At 35.0% G+C, this 22,982-nt stretch overlaps 1 protein-coding gene across 3 annotated transcripts in view; it reads right to left on the bottom strand.

Moving 5' to 3' along the window:
* CADM2 (cell adhesion molecule 2) overlaps positions 1-22,982 on the bottom strand; it is a 1,083,199-nt gene that overhangs the window by 992,809 nt on the left and 67,408 nt on the right. The gene's annotated exons all lie outside the window — the stretch shown is intronic.

The following is a 22,982-nucleotide window of genomic DNA, read 5'->3' on the forward strand; positions in this document are numbered from 1 at the left end:
TCTTGAAAAACTAGTTTATATTTATTGTATTACTACTTCACTTTCAATTCAAGAGACCCAGGGAATTTGACTTCATTTTTACTACTTCACTGAAATTGTTCCCACTAATATTACTAATGATCCAAATGCTGAACCACCAGGCCACTTAGCCATTATCTTTATCAAAACGAATCATACTACTACTTGATGCAATTAACCACTGCCTTTTCCCTGAAACATTTTAAATCCCCTACTTCATTCTAAAACTGTGTTGTTCCCTTCCTACCATCCATTATTTTTCCCCTAATAAACTTTAAATGCTATGTTTCCATATATCCAATTCTTGGCCATCTTGTCTTTCCATGTTCCCTCTGAATACTCCTTCCTGCTGATTTATTTTATGCCCAAGATTCAGCTATCATTGTACATTCTGTATTTTCTGTTTCTAATCTGTACCAAACTTTGGATTACATTGGTGGCTGGTTACTAGATATATCTTTTTCTGTTTCACGGAATATCAAATCATCTACCTCAAACGGAACTCATCATCCTGTCTTCCACATTACCTGGAATCTTGGGAGTTCCCTCAACAACCACCTCTTTCTCATGCCACATGTAATTGGTCACCACGTTCTCTCAATTACACATCCTAAGTTTATCGTGATAATGTTTGAGTTTTGCTTCTCACTCCTTGCTGAAATTGTCCTAATTTAAGTCCTAAGGGTACCTAGGCTTGATTATTGTAACAATCAAACTGACTTCTCCTTTATGTATTTTATCTCTGCTGCCTCAGCAGTCTTTCTTGGTTACAGCTGTAATCCTTTTATCTCTGCTTCTAGTGTCCAAAGTCCTCACCATGGGACACAAGCTCAAGGAAAATTTCCCTTGTCCATTTTTATACTTCTATTCCATACACAGATAAGTATAGTTTTCGCCACTTTATGCTGTCTCTCAAATTTGAACACATCTGTCTGGAATACCTTCCTCTATCCCTTTTGTCCAGTAACTCTTATTCATTCTTTAAGACAATGTCAAAATGTGTCTATTACATAAAACAAAACAAATCACTCTCCTACTATTTATAACAGAATGTACTACTTTATTTGTGAACCAATCATCTTTTTTTCCACACATCATCTTGGCACTTAACATGCTGAATCTGAACTATTACTCCAATAAGTTGGGAGTTCTTGGGGAAAAAAGTATTTGGAGCTTTATTTTTCTTTTCCTTGAAAATATAGAACATGATGCCGAGCATATTATGGATCCCATAGGTTTCTGTATAGTATATATACATTAATTAAAAGTTGGGACTTTAATTTCCGACTTGTGTTATTACGGTCATGCTGCAGAGATCTTGGACATCACAAAAACAATATATCAGCAGCAAATACAGAAAGTCTTCTGCTTTGTTTGATGAGAAGAAATGTCAATTCTTACATTTCTCAAGATTTAATTTGTATGTCATATTCTTGATTATTCAAAAGTGGTCATGGCTGAGTTATGAGTGACTTTATGTAAACTAGTTTATAAGAATTGGATATAGGAGTTCAAGTAGACCATTGGATAAAGTATCTTCTAATCTTTACCAAGCTACTTATCCTCATTTTCTTATGCATAAAATAAATATTAGTTTTAAAACCATTTGTGAAAGTTAAAGATATACTTTACGTAATGATGTTATCCTTGTTTCTGGCATACAGTGTGTATTCAATAAATTTACTCCCTTTTGTGACCTTCTCTCCCATCACACACTGCAGGGTCCTGCTCCTTCATTTTGTTTCTATTTTTTAATAAACAATATGTAAATTTATATGAGAAGCTCCCATTATAGGAGAGATAATCGACAAATTAAAATAGCCTTGGGGACCTCCTTATTGTAATTTCCATTGTTGGAAAGGTTTTATAATCTATTACCATAACTGTAGAACCCACCGTCAGGATTTGCACTATACTGTGTGCTCTGAGTATAAAGAATTGGTAGGTCATCAAGGACAAAAATGTGGTGTGAGAGTGACCAGCAAGGGTGTTGTTGCTCTACAACAGAAGCAAATGCAGTGTCTCTGGTGACAGATATAAAGAAAAAAGGGCTGGAGCCAAGGAATATGATGACAGAAATTTGGATGGGGTTTCTTGCACAAGGGAATGTGGTATAAAAAGAAAAGTTAACTTATGGAATATGTTGCAAAATCTTTTTCAAAGTCACTTGTCATGTTGCTTATTACATACCTTGATTTAATAGATTCCATCTTATAAAAATACATCTGCAGAACCTTTTATGTCTTATGTTTTAGGAAATGCTAAGCTATTGTTTATTATTTTGGAAACTTGGTAAGATATTTCTGGAGTCATAAAAAATTCTTACCTATATGTATGATGTGTATTGATCACTGAAAGAGTATACTCTCATCACTATTTATGCTAATGTAACAGCAGTCTTTACATGTAATGAATAGTATTTAAAAATATATATTTTCATGATTTAATGCTTTGTGAGGCAATCCTTTGAAAGCATTTTATAAACATTAGTCTGTCCATGAGAATTACTCTAGGTAAATGTAATTGCAAAAGAGTTTTATATTAATTTCATAATTTTTCTAAATTATATTTAGTCATTTTTAATTGTCACATAACATGAGGATTTTAAGATGTTATTCTAAAATTATAGTTCTTAGTAAAATCATCCTTTGATTTATTCTTTAGAGATAAGGCAAATTTGCATTTTTCTACTAATTAGTTGATGCTTACATGTCAAAAAATATCATTATAACTTAGTATTGGCAACCGGTATACTGTGTTTTACACTTTATAAGATACAATCACCAAAACAAACCAATAACTATAATTGACCCCATGGGTTTTTGCTGTTGGTTGTGGAAATGGTAGTTTAATTCCATGCCTGGGGTCACAATGAATTAATGGATCTGACTCTTTAAAAAGTAAAAAAGAAAAGAAAATTGTAAAGGATTTGGGAATATGGCAGCTGAAGGAGAAGTAAAGAATTGGTTCACTGAATCTTTGTATGCATTTTGGAATAATGCAACATGATAAGGTCCTTTGGCTATTTTAAACAAATCACCACCAGAGGCCGATTGAATGAGTATGACTTATAACTGACAGTGTAGTCAGAATTATTAAACTTCCTTAAAAATAATTAGACCTCTCAGGAATGGGATTTGTGCACATTGTTTGCAAGTTTCTCAGTGCATAAACCGCTACTTACAATCAAAATGCAGATAATACAGTTTTAATTAACATAACCACCTGTCCTGGCTTCCTCTATTCACACACTTTTCAATCTTTTGGGATGTTCTTTCAACTAGAAAAGACACTATCCAATGTTCCTAAGATGTCTACTTAGGGATGCTGCTGAGTAGACCAATATAAAAAATATAAAAGAGATTATGGAATGTGTTTTCTTAGTTAAATCATATGAACCTTTTTCCAATGTATAGTTTTTAAGAGGAAATATTCAAGTCATGTTCCAGGAAACTGGTATCACATATCTGCTTACATCAGGGGAGTGTTGAATATTTGTCAACATATTCCTGAGTGAAACAGCTCTAAAAGATGTCATCAATTTTGTTTCCTACCTTTATTTGATTGCACATTCACAGCAAAAAAAAAAAAAAAAAAAAAAAAAAAAAGTCTACACATCCTCCTCACGCATGCATAGTTTTATCTGTGAAATATACACATATACTGCCTAATTCATTCATTTGGAACGTTATAAAATATACATAAAATCTACTGAACCATGAGACATAGTAGTATTAAAATAAAAAGAAATACCATTTCTAATAATTTTTTCTACACTAGAATAGATTGTCTTATACATAGCCCACATTGTAAAATAAAATACACCTATATCAAAATGCACGAGAACAAAGAAGAAAATATGTAAATGAGCTAGACAAAAAACTGGACATATTTTAAAGAGTTATACGATTAGAACCCTCTGTCTTCTACTGTTAAATTTATATTTTATGTAACTCATATATAACACAGAATTGCCAGGTTAGGTCTATCACAATTTTCTAGAAAGAAACAATAATTCCAAAACTGAAATAAATCTTGTGCCGCATTAATAGCATATTCAGCTTCTGGATTTCCCCCAGTGTCTAACGAGGTAAAGTAAGATAATTAAAGCAAGCCAAGATATCAGAACAAATATTTGAAAGATACAGAGAACGACAACATCACATGTGTGATAAAGAAATGGGCTTCTGGAAACCAACTATAAACAATCCAGGCTAACAGTCAAAGATGAAGTGGCATTTTAAAGCAATGTCTTATGAACACCTGGTCATGTAGAAGTAGGGTGTGCCAGGCTCTGTATCCAGTGACAGCTATCATAAACCAAAGGACATTCTTTGTATGGGACCAATTTTGAAGAATGTTGGAAACATATCAGTTTGAGGAATAATTTTTTCTAATCCATATCCATTCACTAGCTGGCTCTCTATCAGTTGAGACTCTTCCAAAAAAAAAAAAAACAAAAAAAAAAAAAAAAGAAAGAAAAAGACACTAAAACTTTTTTATAAATGGGATGCTCTTAGCTTGGATGCCAAATATCCACCCAAGAATTTCACTGTTTTTTTTTTTTTGGCAACTGACTTTCCTGGAACCATCTCTGTCTGGTTGGTAATTCATTCCTAAAAGGTAAAAACAGTGTACAATATCTTAGCCCAGAAAAGACTTGGCAGAAAGTATAAGAAGGAAATGTAATCTATATCAAAGGATATCCTCATTGCTGAGAGGAAGCAATTTTACAAAGTTGGTATACCAACCCCAGCTAATTTCTTCTGGAATGTGTATCCCTTCAAAATGCAGAGAGAACAGACCCTTCCAACTGACCCAAAATTCTCTACGAAAAGCAAGTTTCATCATTCAGTGCTATAACAAATCATCACCTGGCAGAAAAGCCAAATTACTTTGAGGATTGCATTTTAAATCTCACATTTCCTAGGTCTTTTTTTTTTATGGTGGGGGGTAGGGGTTCTTTTACTACTGAATAGATATGACTTTGTATTCAGTACGGTTTTGGCCAACTGCTCCTAATAGGAAACATCCTTCTTCTCACCCATATGAAATGCACAACTTTTAGAATCTATTCATAGGCACAGGATAATCTGCAGTATTAGGTGGAAGGACAGATGTTTTGGTTGGCAATAAGCTAAGGTGAAGTAAGGTAGTTGGATGATGTAGTTCCTTTCCCTACTTAGGTCACAAGGATTCTAAAGGATACTTGAGGAACCCTGCTGAACAACTGTGTGTTCACATTGTGAGTGAACACAAGGAGATTTAGAGGCCCAGGTACCTAGTATGGCATAATGTTGTGGAGAAAGTATTCTGCCTATTTATGATAGGAGCTTTTTTTCTGGTACTCAAAAATTAGAAAGATTGGTAGCATTCATATATACTTCTATTGCAATGGATATTGAATTTTATATGATAGATAATAGCAAAAGTATGGTTTCTTCTAAGTGGCTTTGTATACCCCAGGCAAGGATAATTGTAAATTTGACCAGAAAAGGATGGTAATGGGGACTTAAGAGAGAAACATACAGTGCCTGAAGTTGTCAGACTTTTTATTTATTTATTTATTTTGAGAAAAGCTCTCACTCTGTCACTCAGATTTGAGTGGTAGTAGGGCAATCATAGTTCACTGTAGTCTCAAATTCCAAGGCTCAAGAAATCCTCTGACCTCAGCCTCCTGAGAAGCTAGGAGTATACCATCCCTAGTTTTGTTTGTTTATTTTATTTGTTTGTTTTGTTCATTTTTGTTTTTGTTTTTGTTTTTGAGACATGGGGTCTCACTAAGTTGTCAATAGTGATCTCAAACTCCTGGCCTCAAGCGATCCTCCTGCCTCAGCCTCTTAAAGAGCTTGGATTACAGGCATGAGCCCTTGCACCCAGCCTAACAGACATGTTTATGGTCATGTATGCGCCCACACATCTGAAGGAGTTGGGGACATGGCACCCTATAACATCCCTATATTTGGCATGTTGATTATTTCAAGCTGAAGAGACTTGAGAAATAGTTGCAGAAAGGGGTATCTGACCAGCTCCTTCCTACCTGTAGCAAGCCATAAAATTTCTTTTAAATGTACCTTCCCTGCATGAGGATGAGAAAATATTTTTTATCATTAAAGACTTGGAACTGATGTTGCAATGAATCTGTACAAATAAAGTTACTAAAATAACCCTTATCTTCCACTGCTTCACCCCCACCTAATATATCCCAGGGACTTCTCCATGATTGACTACCCCTAGATCAAATGCCTTTGTGTTGTCATTTCTTCATGTATGCATCATTTCTTTGTCTAAAAGGTGTAATAGATTTCTGCTTTGGTTATTTCTTCAGGTATTCACTCTCTGTGTGGATCCCTATGTACATGTACAAATTAATAACATTTGTATGTTTACCGCCTATTAATCTGTCTGTGACAATTTGGCTCTTAGACTCAACCAAAGATCCCAATTAAGAACTAAAAAGATGGTAGAGGTGATCTTGAGCCTTCTCCATATAACATTTTAGAATTCCTTACTTAAATCACCTGGAAAGTTCTTTGGAAGAGAACTGAGACTGCGACTATCCATATGCAGTTGTTCAACTAGGTGGAGTTTAAGCTGTTCAAAACTGTTCTGCAGTAATGCACATAGAGCCACTTTCAATGCTATTTATTTTAAAAACAATAGATAATAAATTGTTCCTTTTAAATTTTGCAAATGATAGACATGGAAAAGAAATGAAATCCGGTCAAAAAAGTCTTAGTCATATATTGCAGAGCATCTAAAAAGAAATGAAAACACATACACACACACACACACACACACACACACACACACACACAGAAAAAAGCAGAGTGGAAAAAAAATAAGGATATCAAAAAACCCCTCAAACTTCCATAAAAGGAAACTATAATTAATTTAGCATTCATTAAACAAGCATTGAAATAGCCTTATTTAAATGTGATCCCCAGTCTAAAACATAAAAATAAAAACATAACGTTGAAACCAGCAATTCTGTTTCAAGTTTGAAGACTGCTTTCATGCTCAAGACGACTAATAGCTGGGTTGAAGCTGTTGTTCTCAAAAAGAAAGCACAAAATTAATGGGCGCTCACTCTCCTTGTTGCCATTTGTTTTCCTGATTTGTAAGCAACACACCCCTGAGTATGCATTGATGAGAGTGGGTATGCAAGAATGGAGAGACGCTGGAGAAATTATTTTTGGCCCCTGATGAAGAAGAGTGACTGATAGGGTAATGTAGGGTAATTACATTCTGAAGGAATGTACACCAATATTTAAAGCTCATTTGTGTTCAATATTATGCATGTGTGAAACAAATCTTTTTTCTCCTTCAAATGTTCCTTTATAGTTTGGTGCCTATGACAGCAAATAGCAGAAAATAAGCAAAGTGACAACTGTCACTTACTCTAAGACTTTTTTTTTTCTTTACATTCTGACACTTTCCATCATTTCTACAATTAGCTTATGGACCTGGCTGAAAAGTCACTGCCTGTCTGCCACGACACAATGAAAGTAGGAAATAGTAACACCATTTTCTTCCTGACAAAGATGACAAACCTCCCAAAGGGATAATTTCTCTCTGGGGATAAAACCACACAAGGCTCTGAATCGGATCCGGTTTAAGAGTCTTCTGAGCCCGAATGCCAATTATGCATGAAATTGTGCAGGAACTAGTGTAGATGACTAAATCCCCACTCCTTGAGGTTAGAAACAAGAGCCTTGGTACCTGGAAGACAAAACAGAACATGTGCACCACATATAAAGGTAGAAAAGTCGTAACATTTAAGAGCATGAAAGATACAAGAATAGGATATTATAAATGCATTCTCTCATTCACTTCCCTTTCCTCTTCAGACTCCCCCTTCTGTCTTTCTCCTATTCTTACTGCATCTCTCTGTCCTTTGCCCCCCTCTCCACCCAAACACACAACTACAAATTCAATGGAGAACAAACTGTTCACTGTGTGAATTTTTTTAAAAATCTGTGTAAATATAGATATATGCCTAAAATTACACCCTGATAAAAATTTAGAGATTAAAGAGGAAGCAAAAAGATGAAATATAAGGCAGATTTAAGTTGCTAAGCAACTTGGCGTTCACATGAAATCAGATATAGCAATTTGCTTTGGCAAGACTACACAATAAGTTTAAAGAAACAAAACCAGTTATTAGTTTTAGCTACTAAGTAATTAAAGGAAGAAGAATTAAAAGATTGAACTGAATTAAATCAGTGTTTAACATATAAGAATACAACCAATTTGTCTCAGAGGCCTAAGGGTCCAAACTGATATTTAATTACAAGAAAAAGATGACTGTCAATTTGACAAAGGCAAAAATAGATTAAAATATGATACTATATTTAAATCTGATATTGTGCGATGAGTTTGACTTCATGCCAAACTCCTGTAATGTTATTTCTTACATCATGTAATAAACTGTTCGTGTAATAAAGACCACCCTCACATAGATTCTGATTTAACATATTCTTTCTTCTGGGTCTCAAGTATACCGTCTCGGCAGAGATTAAAGTGCTGAATGTAGTGAAAATTTATCATTTTGTTTCTGAAAGAATTAAAATATGCATTATTATTAAGTTTCGGGTCTGTGCTTGTGTTTTTGCCATTAGCTACCATAATCAGAATGCAAAGTAGCAGAACGTCTATTCCAACCATGGGTAATCTGCTCTTTTATAAACACCAGAGTAAAAAAGGATTAAACCTATTGTTTGTGTTTGTTTGAGATGGCTTAATTCCCCTCTAGCAACTAGCCCCTTGGCTTTTTTTTCACCCAAGAGAATATTTGGAAAAGGAAAACAAGAATTGCAATCTATAAGTGTTGCTCACTTTCAGACACTAATCTGCATTAATGAGTTTCTATCACTTCAGTTTCAGGTAATAGCAGCAGTGGAACAAAGATAGACTTGTTGATTAAAATAAACAAACAAACAAACATGCTAACAAAGGCAAGGAACAAATACATTATTTAGAGGATCTTCCAAGTACAGAATATTTAATTCTCTGATCAGCTTATGAGCCTAAATCTGCATTGGTCCAAGGCCTTTATAGGTTTAGTTTCAGTTTCTCGAATCTAGAGTCAATGTTTGGAAAGAACGAAAACCTAAAAGGTTATTTTAACTACACAGAGGCCATCTATCCTTTGTATTTTTCAAAGTCTTTGCACAAAGTGTTCTTTTACTTTTAGGTTTATTAGTAGGCTCAGAATACTCAATATTTGTGTGCTTATATTTCTCATTCTGTGAAAACTGATGGAATTTTCCCCTCAATGAAGCGAGAATGTTAGAACTACAGTCATACTGCCTGAAGGTTTGGTCTTAAAATCAGCCTAAGGTTTGAAGCCTTTGCTTTTTATTAAGTATAAAGGAAGTATTAACTTTTGGCTGCTGAAACTATTGCTGGGCAAAGCCATTTTTTTTCTCCCTCACTGTTATTGCTACGCAGTTAAGACAAGTAGTAGCAAGCAATAGGAGCTCACTGCGCTTTTTGATGTTGAGTGTGGAGGACAAGGTAGTTGATTTTTCTTTCAGTATTTAAATTAACTAGATGCTGGCAACATTAAAGGTAGAACACACTCTCCGACTGGTCTCATTATTTGCTACTTGCCTTTGTAATTTTCTTTCAAGATAAATAGTATAGATGGGACTAAAAAGAAAGTATAGAGAGATTAAGAGGAAGGCAGGGGACAGTAAAAACTTACATTTTTATGTTGTATGTCTTTAAAATACTGGTAAAATGCATTTGTCTTTATCGGTATACCACAGCTTTAAGAACATGTATGCAATACTTGAATTATTTGGAAAAGCTGAAACTGAATTACTAGAACTATAAGGTGGAGGGTGAATTGTAAGAAGGAACTAAGGTACTCAGACTGTCTTCTCACTAATAATCAGCTTAAGCCAAAAAAAAAAAAAAAAACCACCATGATCTTAGAAATCACAGAAAAAGATTCTCTGACTGGACACGATCTGTTTTCTCCTGTATTAAGAATCTTATTACAGCCAGGCGCGGTGGGGCCCAGCACTTTGGGAGGCCAAGGAGGGTGGATCACCTGAGGTGAGGAATCTGAGACCAGCCTGACCAACATGGAGAAGTCCCGTCTCTACTAAAAATACAAACATAGCCGGGCGTGGTGGCGCGCACCCGTAATCCCAGCTACTCAGGAGGCTGATGCAGGAGAATCGCGTGAACAGGGAGGCAGAGGTTTCACCAGTTCTTGGCCTTCCTCTTCCTCTCTTTTCTCTCTCTCTCTCTCTCTTTCTGTCTCTCTCTCTCTTTCTGTCTCTCTCTCTCTCTCTCTGTGTTTCTATGAAAATAATGAAAACAACGTAAGTATATAAACTGATGAAGGAGTTTAAAAAATAATTTTAGAAGCACATCTTTGACACAAACTCCTCCATTCAGTATGGATTTATAATGACAAGGGGGTGAAAAAGTTGTTACCTTTGCATTTATTTATAATGTAGATAATTCCAAGTTGGAAGATTATTTTTTCTTTTATCTTGGCATTATAGTCAACTCTAGGGAGGTCATCACATAATTTTTTATGTGAAAATATTCCCACTAGATTATAACTGCCTGATTTGCTGATTATTTACTATATGCTAAGTCGATCTTTCATTTATCCCCACTAAAATCAGCTTAAAATGTTTAAATAACTAAATCTAGGCAACGTGTTAGTAAATGTCAAAGACTAGATTGAGTTCAGGAATGTATAAATCTCATCTCTCTGCTCCTAATCACGGAAACCCGTCCTTTCATCAGCATCAAAGCCACCTATTGGGCTTGATATAAAAAATAGAGATGCCTAGGTCACACATCAGATCTAAGCAGTCTACAGCTTGAAATAGGCGCATTTGGTAATTCTTAAACACAGTGCTATCCACTTGTCCCTTGAGACCCGTAGCATAAAACAGTTATAAAACATAATGAAGTAAGCCAAACTACCTATGTATTGAGTGCTTTTTATTTTCTGGGATGTGAACTAAGCTAACTATACACATATCAGATATTTCTTATTTCTAATTTTCACTGAACAGTCTGTAGTATGCATAAGTGTCCTTTACTTTATGTGTGAAGAGACCACTGTGAAGAAATTTGCCTCAGGTCTCACAAAATGATGATCACACGCTGCTCCTTTTGCTGCTTGGCACTCATGCTTAAAATTTGTGAAACTGAAATTGAACTGAATTTTCGAAAATTTAGAGGAAGTTAAGGAAATTATGGTATCATCACTTAACTAAGTACTAAGAAAAGACCACAAACTATACCAGGCATTGGTATTTTTACTTTGCTTATTTTAAAAAGCTTTTTCTGTTCCTCACTTTAACGTCCAACTAAGAACTCAGTAACATTTGTTTTTTATTTGAATTTTCAGGCCACCAGTAAGGCTAATATTAGCCTGGTAAATACATTTGTACTTAAAAAATGGGATGAAGTGGAGAAAGAAAAAGTTAAAGAAGAAAGGAGATTGAAAAGAAAGAATCAAGAAAGGGACAGAAATTACAAAGGAAGAGGATAAAATATTCACCTGTAGCTTGAAGGACGACATTCTTATATGCAGAGAGTGCATGTAGATTTGTATTTTAAATTATTAAGTAGCCAAGTTTTTAGGCAAGACTCTGTCCCAAGGCATATATAATGCAATAAGATAAAGGGGACAAACATAAAGAAAGGCCCTTCTTGGTAGCAGAGAAAGGTCTACCACACAGTGAGGCCGGATGATATTCTTTTAAAGAAACAGAATGGAGACTCCCACCCTCCATGCTGCTGTAAAGATAGAAGGCATTGCAGAGATCATTTGAAAATGGTAACAAAAGATCATTGCATCTCCTGCAGTACCTGAATAGGAATAAAAAAGTTGTCTTTTTGTGTGTTTTTTTTTTTTGTACAAAGCAACTAAGAACAGAAATAGAAAAGGCAAGAGCAACATACAGTTAGTGATCTCTAATCTAGGCCTAGAGCTTGTACTTTCAGGAGAGAACTTTGGGCAACCACACATATAAATAGTGAGTGTCCTTGCAGATGTAACACATTGGCTTTGATCTGGCAAATCTACATGTCCACTGCATAAAGGAGAAAATATGAGAAGCACTAGCAGGGAAATACGACAAAGATGGCTCACAGGCACCGTTCATATGTATCACTATAACTACTCTTGGCTACAGTCAACACTACAATGAAAGATATGATTCAAAGCAGAATCATATCTTTGTGTGTGTGTGTGTGTGAGATGGAGTTTCACTCTTGTTGCCCAAGCTGGAGTGCAATGGCACAATCTTGGCTCACTGCAACCTCTGCCTCCCAGGTTCAAGTGATTCTCCTGCCTCAGCCTCCAGAGTAGCTGGGATTACAGGTGCCCGCCACCACGCCCAGCTAAGTTTTTTTTTGTTTCTTAGGTTGTTTTTTTTTTTTTTTTAGAGACAGGGTTTCACCATATTGGTCAGGCTGGCCTAGAGCCTTGACCTCAGGAGATCCACCTGCCTCAGCCTCCCAAATTGCTGGGATTACAGGCATGACCCACAGCGCCTGGCCAGAATCCTATTTTAATAGCAGTCCCGTATTGTGGTTTTACCAGAAACATCATAGTCAATTTTACAGGGTGGGTTCAGTTTTTCTTAAATTACTTACCCCTAAGATTAAAGAATCTTTTAAAATGTTGTTATAAGGGAAATAACTAAACTATTAGGTTGGTGCAAAAGTAAGTGTGGTTTTTGCCAGTTAAAAGCAATTATAAAGAAAACGGGATATAATAGAGTTACTTCTAGCTTGAAGGATAACATTCTTTTTTGCTACTAAAAGTGATGGCAAAAACTGCAATTATTTTTGTACCAACCTAATAGGCAAGAGAACCCAAATGGCTTTTAGAAACTATCCTAGTCTCCCAAGTGGGTAGAAAAGTTCATTACAAATTCACAGTTGTCAATAGCTCTAAAATCCTTATTTTTTTTTCTTTACTCCTGAATCAATTGATTATAATTATTTAATATGTATCTTGTTTATTTTAAAACACTCTTTCTAATAATGATTTTTTTCACATGTATCTCTAGTTTAAATTACAGTGCTAGTCTCCAGATTGTTGTGAGAAATGCTGCACATTATGCTGGAGACGTGAACCGTGCTTCAGAACCGCAGAAGGAAATACTCAGAATCAAACAGAATGAAAAACAGCAAACAAGCAAACAAAAACCAAGCATAAGCAAGAAATAATGTATGACAACCAAAACCTAACATTCTTATACGTCCTTTACTTCAAGGGGCGTTTCTCTTTTTGCATCATTTTTAAATTAGGGATAGTGATACCTAGTCGTTAATGTTAATGTAATGGATAATACGTCTGAAGAAGAATGCTTAGCACGGTGCTTTGTATGATACAGGCAGAGGAAATAGCAGTGACGATTATTATTCTATAACTTTAGATTGCTTAAAGCAATGAATATATATATTCCTGAAAAACATTTTTTAGAAGAAAAGCATAAAGAGTTACAATTACTATTCAAGAAGTAGATTACATAAAAGTAATGATCAAATACTGGCATAAAAACAGACACACAGACCCAGTGGAACAGAACAGAGAAACCCAGAAGCCAATCTATACATCTACAGAGAACTCATTTTTGACAAAGGTGCACAGAACATACCTTGGGGGAAAGGACGGTCTCTTCCATAAACTGTGCTGGGAAAAATGGGTATCCACATGCAGAAGAATGAAACTATAGTCCTATGTCCCCCCATATGCAAAAATCAAACGAGAATGGATTAAACACTTAAATCTAAGATCTCAAGCTATGAAACTACTACAAGAAAACTTTGGGGAAAACTCTCCAGGACAGTGGACTAAGCAAACATTTCTTGAGGAAGAATCCACAACACAGGAAACCAAAGCAAAAATGGACAAACGGGATTATATCAAGCCAAAAAACTTCTGCACAGCAAACGAAACAGTCAACAAACTGAAAAGACAGCCCATGGAATGGGAGAAAATATCTGCAATCTAGCCATCAGACAATGCATTAATAACCAGAATATATAAGGAGCTCAAACAACGCCGTAGGAAACAAATCTAATAATCGGATTTAAAAATGGGCAAAAATATGAATTGACAATAATCAAAAGAAGACATGCAAGTGGCAAACAGGTAGAAGAAAAGGTCTGAAAAAAAGGTAGAAGAAAAATCACTGATTATTAGAAAAATGCAAATTAAAACTGCAACAAGATACCATTTCACCTTAGTTAAAATGGTTTTTATCAGCTGGGCACAGTGCCTCATGCCTGTAATCCCAGTACTTTGGGAGGCCAAGGTGGGCAGATCACAAGATCAGGACTTCAAGACCAGCCTGACCAACATGATGAAACCCTGTCTCTACTAAAAATACAAAAATTAGCCAGATGTGGTGGTGCGCACCTGTAATCCCAGCTACTCGGGAGGCTGAAGCAGCAGAATTGCTTGAACCCAGGAGGCGGAGGTAGAAGTGAGCTGAGATCGTGCCCTACACTACAGCTTGGATGACAGAGCAAAACTCTGTCTTGGGGGGTTAAAAAATGTATTTTATCTAATATATAGGCAATAATAAATCCTGGTAAGGATGTGGAGAAAGGGAAATCCTTGTATACTGTTGGTGGGAATTTAAATTAGTACAACCACTATGGAGAACAGTATGGAGGTTCCTCAAAAAACTAAAAAATAGAGCTATCATACTAATCATACTATCCACCAGTCCCACTGGTAGGTATATACCCAAAAGAAAGGAAATACATCAAAGAGATATCTGCACTCCCATGTTTATTGCAGCACTATTCACAATAGCCAAGATTTGCAAGCAACCTAAGTGTCCATCAGCATACGAATAGATAAAGAAAATGTGGTACAGATATACAATAGAGTACTATTCAGCCATAAAAAAGGATGAGATCCTGTCACTTGCAACAGCATGAATAGAACTGGAGGTCATTATGTTAAATGAAATAAATCAGGCAAACATCCCATGTTCTCACTTACTTTGGGGAGCTAAAAATGAAAACAATTGAACTCATCGGAAGCTGGGAAGTGTAGTGTGGGGTGCAGGAAGGGGGAATGGGTACAATTAATATGTACAAAAATATAGTTATATAGAATGAATTGATCTAGTATTTGACAGCACAACAGGATGACACAGTAGACAATAATGTCTTGTGCATGCCTTTAAAAATAACTAGAAGACTATAATTGGATTGTTTATAACACAAAGAAAGGATAAATAATTGAGGGGATGGATACTCCATTTACCTTGATGTGATTGTTATACATTGTAGAACTGTATTAAAATATCTCGTACTCCATAAATATATACATCTACTATGTACTCACAAAAATAAAAAATTAAAAAAAGTGACAATATTGGAAATACCAATATGAGCATATTAATAATGGACATATGTAAATGAGAATATGAATATGCATGCCTCGGAAGTGGGTTTCAAAACTACCCTGTGGCATACTGGTTTGAATAACCTACATGTGCTTTTGATTCCTAATTACTTAGGCCATTTCTCTTTTGGATCCTGATATATTGTATTTGCATTCTCTTTCCCCACACACAAGCTACACATATTCACAAACTATTAATTGGTCAGAAAACACTTTCATAAAGCCTCAAACTGTCATTCTTTTCCTTTCTTTTCTGTCTCACTCATCTCTCTACTACATAGTTTCCCTTTCTAGATAATTTCTTCCCTATTTTATTTGTTCTAATATTCTAGTGCCTGGCAACATAACCGCATCAGGAAATACAGGGAATATAATTAGAATACAAGGAATAACAAGGAATAAAGAGTAACAGATTTTATGCTAAACATGTTTATGAGTGGCTACAGAAAGGGGATAATGCTTGTCTTGGGTCTATTTCAACAAACCTAACAACTTAATTCAGAGTGTTAGAAATTCTCTACCATGGCATTTAGTTATAGCTGTCTCTAGGAAAGAAAACAGTGTAAACACAAAGAAACTACCTAAAAATAAACTTTAAATTCCCATTCAGTGAGCACCTTGGGAGTAAAATTCCAATCAGGGAAGTGTGAAATGTAATGTGTCGTTAGGGAATAAACCCAACTTTTAATTACTGTTGGCAGCTAGAGAATAGTGTCCTCACAACTAGTTAATTTCACATTTTTTAAAAACAATGTGACTTTATCATCTCAAAAAGCAAAAATGATAGCACAGAAGAACGGAGACATAGCTTTTGATTTGGCTTAATTAAAAACAAAAGCAAAACATCAGCTATGTTTCTTTATCTGTAAATTTTTAAGTAGAATTTTTCCTTATTCTCTCTTTTCCTCTATGCAAACGATAACTGAAAAAAAAGATATATAGAGAGAATATACACTGAAAATCTCTCAGCATAAAAGAGAAAAACAAGATTTATTGAGAAAAAGAAATGTTATTTTCTCACAATTGCCATGAAAAGTTAAATGTAGAGTCTTTCATTAAATTGGCAGCAAGGAAAGCCACTGATGTCAAAGCATGTATATTTCGTTCATTTCATTTTCTTTGTCAAGGTAAGTCATGCAGGAATGCTCGTATAGCATGTGAACAGTGAAGTCATTTGAAAAAAACTATTCCTAAAAGTCAAAAGATGATATTCCACATGGTCAATTTGACAAAATCTACTCTATCACAATTCTCAATATAAGAATGCAGACTTCTAAGGTGATTAAAGGGAGAGAGAGGTAAACATTTCATTGCAATGCATACAGAATTGATAGATACTATTAAAGAGAAAATGCACAGTAGATTAAATGTATATATTTAAATTCAAAATTATTATACTGTGGTAGATTGTTTCTTTTACATTTTTTCTTAAAAATAAGACCCATAATTTTAGTATATTCTGCATGTGTCTTTAGTGGTAAATTTGTCTCTTTTGATTCTGAGTGTCCCCACATGACTTTCTCTGTCTGTGCTTTTGCAATAACAGCATTGAAGACAGAAAGGCTGCTTCACCCAAATGGCAATGTGGTCCTCTGCCCACAAATTTCCTTGAATTGTCTTTCATGCCAATGTTATCTTTGTGACCTTGTTTCCAGGTCATTCTTTCCAATTTATGTAACTCAAGATAAAAAACAGCAACTGGGACTACCAAACCTTCTAGAAAGTGATTTTCATTTCAAATATAGCCACTTATTTATTTGTACCCTAAATGGATTACTCTTGACAAATTGTATTCGGCATATAGATGGCCAGTTATCATCAGGGAACTCAGTCCTTATAGAAAGACAAACATCCTGAAAATTAATAAAACACATAATTGGTGAGTCTCTAACATGAACCAAGCAATGATAAATACAGAACGTATCAAGACATGAGATAGAGTCTTTGCTACAAAGGCATTTGCAGGACCATAAAATGAAAAAAATTCCTTTGCTGGAGATACGTAAAGCTTTTTACAGAAACATACAAAAGGGGAAAATTCACTACCTGATGAAAACAACAAAATAATATTAGAAAAGAAACATCTGAACTGGCTAATGGAGATGGATTTCAGCAGCTGGAGAAGAAAAGAAAAATCACTTTGGATAAGGGGAACACAGTCAGACAGAACTCCCAAAAGACTAAGTTCCAGGATCGACAAGTTGCTGAGAAGAGCTGAGAAGGTAAAGAAAACCAAGATAAGATAAATATTTCCCTTGTTCATCTCTAGGTTCACCTTCCAGTCTTCTCTAACCTGCTCTATGCCCTGCAAGGCTGACATACTAACTCAATTAGCTCCGTTGTCTTTTGACTGCCTGTTGAGTTAAATCAGTGCAAATGCTCGTAGAAGATGGGAGAAACAAAGCCGAGTAAGATATGAGTTCTGGATGTTTATGGCTCTAGCTTCACGTCTGTGAGTGGGCCAGTGGCTGAATCTATCAACCACAGATCACAGCCACTGTCAGGCAGTCCTTTCCACAGGGTTTTATCTGCCTCCTAGTCCAGTAACCACAGCAAATCTTCAACATTCACCTCACACTGCCAGATGTTAAAGGTGTCACAATTACTGGTCCCGAGTACTTCACTGTCCCTTATGCTTTCCCTACATCCTCCCTACCTCTCTGTAAATAGTCCCTTTATAAAATTCTACTCAAGTTAAACTAATTTGGGCATACCATCTGGTTTCTGCTGCAACCATGACTGATACAGGATGGAAAGATATTTAGTTTTTTAGGGTAGGACTTTCTCAGGGGAGTGACAGAAAGAGTTTCAGAAAAGAGAACTTAATTTACGAACCAGGGTAATGACGGACTCATGTACGCCAAGATTAAAGACCTGGCTGGGAGGGAAAGGTGTGGACTGTAAATGGCATTCTCTTTCTCTGAGATTGGAGGGAAGAATGTAGATACATAAATATAAGTAAGATGGAGGGTCAAGGGAATTCAAGGAATATCTTGTTTGAAAGGTTTTATTAGTTCAGTTAAGTAGATGGCATGGCAATTTCTGTGGAGACAGCAGAAGATGGCTCAAAAGTTCATAAAAACAAAGATGATTTTGATTAGCAGTGAGAAAGGCAATCTATTATTGACAATGATAAAGATTAATAAACAGTTGAGGTTGAAAATGATCCATGGACAAAATATGCTGGTCTTTATGTCCCTGACATTGTCTTTACCAGTGTCTTACAAATGATGTCAAGATCCATTCATTGAGGTTGTATTGAAGGATGAGAATAACAGCGCAAATAAATGACAATTTCTGGTGAGAGCACAGTGGAGTTGATTTGCCATTTGATCTAGGTTACATACCAAAAGAAATTAACATAGGAAAGGTTGTGTGACTAGAAAAGGAGGGAGCAATCAATTGTTTTAAGTGTTTCAAGAGGTCAAACTAGAGGAGCAGTGATAACAAAGTTGAGAGGTAGTCAGAGAGTGAATCTTGGAGTTTAAGATATTTAATGCAGAAAAGTTCTGGAAAGGATTTCGTCCTGGGGACCAGAGAAGTGGGTTGCTGAAGTAGACTGGAGCAGAGGAAGTGAGAAAAAAACAAATCTGTGAGAGTTAAGAATTTGACATCTGCGGTTTATTGAAATACTTTAGCATGATGCCCAGTTTTTAAGTTAGAAAAATGAGTGTGAGTGGGTGAAGAAGTGCTATTAAAACATCAGCTCTTCCACCTGTGTAAGATGCTAAACGTGAAGGAACATGAGAAATGTCCTATTGAAGGTCTTTATGATAACAAGCGTCACTAGTCAGATACAAGGTGAAGATTCAGTTTGATAGTAATAGAAGATTTTCAGAGAGCAGAGTACCAAGACTTCGTAGAGAGATGAGCAGGCTGAGCATGGATCTGAAGAGTTAGGGCTGGAATGAATAAGGATGACATTCCCAAAGATAAAAGTCCATCGCACTTTAGCATTAAATGAATACTCCATTTCAAGATTACGATGGTGAGAAACACACTGCTCCCTGTTCTAACAGAGAGAATCACTACATGAATGGCTTTGGCTACCTCTGATACATATACCTTTCAAATTCATACTGTCCAAGATAAACCCTTTTTTGCTTTGTGAAACTTAGCAAAGTAAATCATCAAACTGAGACAAAGAAAAATTAGCATCTACTTTTATCAGGTGGACAACATTTAAAAGAAAGATCCTTAACAAAGAGACTCTTGGCCCATCTCAAGAAATAACTACTACCAGACCATAGAAAGACCATTTTTTCACACTTAGAATTTTCTTTGGATTTATGAAATGCCAAGCATGAATAATTTAGCTCATAAATGTCCATGATACTCAAACTGCATTTGATTTATTGCTAGAATATGTATAGAACCAGTAAAATGACGAACTTTTCAATACCAAATTTAATTCAAACCAAAAGCAAGCACAATTTATTATTTTATATATTTAAAAAACTTCTAAAATAATATATTCTTCAAATAGAAATAAAATTTAAGTATAATTCCACTCAATAACTAAAGCTCACAAGCAGCCAAATTTTAGTCTATAATTTGTAAACAGAGAACGAAATAAATGTTATAATAGTATTAAATAAATGTTATAATAGTATTAAAACACATTTAAATTTGATATTTAATATTTAATAGTATTAAACCCCATTAAATTTGATATTCCAATTTATTCACATACTGTTTTACTGAAATAAAAGCTATACATATTCTAGGGATTTGGATAATAATTTTGGAATATATTTTAAAAAGTTGAGATTTCAAATGCATGACAGTTCTACAGTGGAAATTAGTGATAGAAGGATCATTTTACCCTGTTTCCTGATTTCTTGAGTTTTCTCACTGTTATTAGAAAAATTCAGACCTGTCTAATAAGGAGATGGAATTCTTAGTTCTTACATAACTGAGTATACCAGTCTTCCTTATGCTCACATCAAATATCATCAGATTTCTATTTTCTTTCTTGTATATACTGAAATATATTTTATTTTCCCTGCATTAACAGAGGAGCTCAAAAGGTCTCCAGCGAGTTTGGTCTTTAGAAATTTTGAAATGAGATAAATTTGTATTTAAAGATAGTAATTGGCAGTGTAAGACCTTAGGTAAATTATACATTTTTTTAATTCATAATTTTCTTAGTTCTTACATAAAAACAACAAATTTCTCCATAGCATGGTTTATGTGAAAATTAAATGAGATAAACTAATAATATCTACCTCAAGCCTGACACCTGTCATGCATTCATTCATTGATCCCTCCCCATGTTGAGAAAAACAGTTTAGGGAGAAGGTCACAGTCAAATACGGATGGTTCGATACAAAGAACAAAGCTACTGACATTCTACTACATCGAGTTTAAATCCTGCCTCTAAAATATGTCAGTTGTGTAGATATGACAGCATGCTTACCTTCTCTCATATTAGGGTTCCTCATCTGTAAAATGGAAATAAAAATACCCAGCTCAGATTATTCTAATGAGGACGAATGGGAAACCCACATAAGGAACTGATATAATGCCTCACATATCCTATAAATACAAGGAGTATTTGGGTTTTTTTCTCTCTGTCCCCTTTAAAAAGTTGAATTATTTTAATAGTGTAATAGCAGAAGGATTTGAAAGGAAAAAAAAAAAAACTCTGTATGCATATAAATGGTATCTATTTTAAAAATAAAATTATAGGGCGATAATTTTATGATTGAGATCTGTGTTCAAGTTAAGACTGGTTTGGGCAGATATTCCAGCCGAACTGGATTTAAAACCTCTTTGCCATTAACAGGCTGTGCCACTATAGGCAATGTTAGCAAGTTCACTGTTACGATATCTATAATCTACCTATCTCAAATGATCCACTAGAAGATTAAATATTTAAATATTTTAACTATTTTATGTAAAGCTCTTTTTATTATGTCTAGCTTAAGGTAGTTATCTAAAAATATTTGACTTTATTATTTATATTTAATATTTATTATTCTGAAAACATTCTGATTTTCGAACCAAAATAAATGAATCGTTATATAAACAAAATGTTTACTCATTTTTAAATTTAGAAATTTAGAAATAATACAAATAAAATATTCTATGAAAGATAAAAGTGGTAGTCAAGTTTAAAAGATGTTTATTAGATGATTTTATATTTGTAGAATATTAAAATCATTCCAGTGAAACTTCTCAGTTATTCTAACTACTTACCTAAAACGAATTTTAAAAAGAGGTAATAGGCTGGGAGCGGCGACTCACGCCTGTAATCCCAGCACTGCAGGAGGCCAAGGCGGGATCACCAGGTCAGGAGATCCAGACCATCCCGGCTAACACGCTGAAATCCCGTCTCTATTAAATATACAAAAAATTAGCCGGTCGTGGCGGCGCCTGTGGTCCCAGCTACTCCGGAGGCTGAGGCAGGAGAATGGCGTGAACCCGGGAGGCGGAGCTTGCAGTGAGCCGAGATTGCGCCACTGCCCTCCAGAGACTCCCTCCAAAAAAAAAAAAGAAAAAAGAAAAAAAAAAAGGAGGAGACAATGTGGCCACGGAGGCAGAGACTGGAGTGATGCAGCCGTAAGCCAGGGAATGCCAGCAGCCACCAGAAGTTGGAAGGGGCAAGGAACAGATTCCTCCCTTAAAACTTCAGAGGAAGCGTGGCCCCACCAACACTAATTTTTCTCAGGTGAAACCAATGTCAGACTTCTGGCTCCCAGAACTGTGAAAGAAAACATTTTTGCTCATATAAACAATAAAATATGGTCACGTGGAAGTGGAGAGCTGACGTAACAATACAAATGTAGAAGATAAGCTTCGCTTACTTACTTTGTTCTCAATTTCTCTTAAAATTCTATTTACTCTTAAAAATTTTCTCTTAAAATTCTATTTATTTATTCTATTTAGTAAATAGAATGAGCTGGTGAAAACTCATGAATACTAAATCATGAGTATTGGTAGTATAGGCATAAAAGAAAATTACTATAATCTGGATAAAATAGAAAAGTACAAGGAGGATTAATCTTAATGTTTCATAAGCTATCAAGTTCAATAGCAAATAAAATAATTGGAAACTTGCTTTATTCTGCTTTATTGCAATAGTTTTGAATCAGGATAAAAACTGTGAAATTATTGGCATTTAAATACATTGCGAAATATTGTAATTTTTAAGTTAGATAATCATTGTACATACAATTTAGCAACTGGTTTGCTATTAAGTCCTATTTAGTATGTAACAATTTGAACATATAAGTGAATCAACCTGTGATCTTAATTTCATACAATGGAAATTAGTGCAAAATATTTTAAAAATATTTTTGGAAGTCAATATATACCTCACAAAGACATTTTTATCGGATATGAAAACTTACTCAAGAATAATGTACATTGTTTAAAAGAAAATATTTACTGTAAAACTGTTATTTTTACAAGTCTTGAGTTTGACTTAAAATGAGCTTCATTTGTTATTTAGTGTTAGTCACTCACTGGCTTAACCATAAAGCCCTTGAGCACCCACCTGTGAAGAATGTGTTGGCAAAGTGCAGATATAGTAGAGAGTTTCAGA

Source organism: Macaca thibetana, chromosome 2 (genome assembly GCF_024542745.1).
Source record: "Macaca thibetana thibetana isolate TM-01 chromosome 2, ASM2454274v1, whole genome shotgun sequence".
NCBI lineage: Eukaryota > Metazoa > Chordata > Mammalia > Primates > Cercopithecidae > Macaca > Macaca thibetana.